We start from the raw sequence: 2,230 nt of genomic DNA, 5'->3' as shown, positions 1-2,230 counted from the left end.
GTTATCAACACTGCATCCTAACCAACTGAACTAAGCGGCCTATAGACAGAGCCAGGTATGGGTTTGAGCCGCACGCTGGGCGGTTTGTGTTTTATTTCTCACGCTGGGTGACAGAGCGATTGCACAAACAATGGACACATCACATCCCTGAAACATTGTTCTGATATAAAACAGTGTGAAATAAGAACTGAGCATGGAAATGGAACAGAACCAGAAATCAGGACTTTAATCTATTAAAGTTGATATTGAAATTCAAACATTCACTGAACATTCCAAAAGAACGAACTTTCTTCTGAGATAAAATCCAGGAACTTGAGCTGCTGTAAAACGTAACTGAGCCTGATGTGATTTGAACACACAATCTTCTGATCTACAATCAGACGCGCTACCGTTGCGCCACAAGCTCACAGATAAAGCTAACTCTTCCATTCCTGACAGATTTACTTCTTGTTTAGATTCAGTGATTGAAATTAATTCAATCCTCATCTGACCTCCGCTCTGGAAAGGCCTGCTGCCCGACCTGAACCCGACGGGACCCGACGACCTGTGTCGGGTTCGGGTCGTGTCGGGTCGCTCTTCCGGGCTTTCAGGTTCGGATCAGGTTGGGTCAGGTTCAGGTCAGGCTGGGTCCAGGTTAGGCTAGGTCCGGGTGTGACACACACAGTAAGTATTAAATTTTGCACTGCTGGGAAGTTGAGTTTAATAAGTGTCAAAAGTTGAAAAGCCAACCTCAGCTGGGAGTATGGGACGTCAAGGAGGGAAACTCTGAGTCTGCTCAGTGAGCAAGTGAGCATCTCTATGATGTCATTGCGCTCATGCTGCAGCTTCCTGTAGATTCGGAATCGGGAGGTAGGTAAAGTGAACATTCCGGTGGTCGGGTAAGGCTCGGGTTAGTTTGGGCGTGGGAATAAATGGAGATACTCGGGCCGGGTCGGGCTCGGGTCCAATGTGGTTCTGTCAGGTTCGTGTCGGGTTTTTTTCCTGACCTGAGCAGGCCTTTACCGCTCTGTCAGTTCAGTGCCTTATTTAAACTATTACTTGGAGTTCTGTTTTACAGGGTCTCGGCTGTTTAAGTGTTTCCCAGACCCACTACTCTGATTAATCAGACATTTTGCTGCTAACTGCTGCTGCTGCTGCAATTGAAATGTATAAAAGAATTTCCAGTGACCTGCAACCAAAGGGCAAATAAATTTCAGAAAGATAAAGCTCATTCACCAATCCACAAATGTGTCTTTCTGCTTCTATTTATAAACAACTCCTTTTCTCCACTATGAGAACTATACAATCACTACAGTTATTTGAAAGTTAGTATAAGATGTTCCAGTTCATCAATTTTAAAACTGCAGCAGGTATTTTCCAGAAAACTTCTCTGTTGGAACCTCAGTCCCATTTAGATTGAAAGTGGACAATTAATGTATTCACTTGTTCATTGTGGACAGGTGTCTGACTTCGAATAAATCTCATTAACTTTTAATGAGGTGGCAGTATTTCTGTGCTCCCATTTTACACAGTCTGTCCTGTTCATGCACCATGTTTTTATTCTCCTCTCCCATTCGCCACAGGATACAGATGACAAGCATCATCAATCTAGCTGTTGAAAAGCATTGGAAGAATCTGGTCACACAGGTATTGAAACATTCATTATCTGCCATTTTACAAGTTGGTTGCTTTAAACACAATACAATGTGCAATCATCTTGAAAAGGGATTCTCTTCAATATCCAATACAAATTGAATTACAAACCTGACAGACAAACACAGGAGAACAAGTGACGAGTGAACACAAACCTCATGGTGCTCATTTTCAGATTTATTGCAGTCATCTTACAAAACAAGTGAAAGAATATTCCTGTGAAATGATTTGGAACGTAGGTGTGACTTTTGTTGGTGCCTTTCTTTGCTCTGTTGGTGAAAATTTCTTGCACCTGACTCCTGTTCATGTCTCTGTTTCCTCTATTGAATGAGGAAGGAGATATTTGATCAGAAATCAACTGGATTGTGTACCTTTGAGAGGGGATTTCTGCACCATCAGGGCTGGAAACAGGAGTGAGTGAAAGACACTGTGTGGAGTTCGATTTTGTACAGAGGGAGAGCAAATCTAACAGGGCTGTGAGATATTGGCCTGGATTTTACAGCCCCATTGGCGGCGAACACTGAGACTTTCACTGCTATTGAGGGTCTGAACAGCACTGCAACTGCCGGTACATGCACACACTAACACCAGCATCTGG

At 43.3% G+C, this 2,230-nt stretch overlaps 1 non-coding gene across 1 annotated transcript; it reads right to left on the bottom strand.

The window, feature by feature from the left end:
- Nucleotides 1-334: 334 nt before the first annotated feature.
- trnay-gua (transfer RNA tyrosine (anticodon GUA)) lies at nt 335-406 on the bottom strand. The gene has a single exon. It is a non-coding gene; the product is annotated as a tRNA-Tyr (tRNA).
- Between the last annotated feature and the right edge of the window lie 1,824 nt (nt 407-2,230).

This window comes from Heterodontus francisci, unplaced genomic scaffold, assembly GCF_036365525.1.
Source record: "Heterodontus francisci isolate sHetFra1 unplaced genomic scaffold, sHetFra1.hap1 HAP1_SCAFFOLD_58, whole genome shotgun sequence".
NCBI lineage: Eukaryota > Metazoa > Chordata > Chondrichthyes > Heterodontiformes > Heterodontidae > Heterodontus > Heterodontus francisci.
The sequence above is the reverse complement of the archived record's forward strand: the minus strand, read 5'-3'. Positions and strand labels throughout refer to the sequence as shown.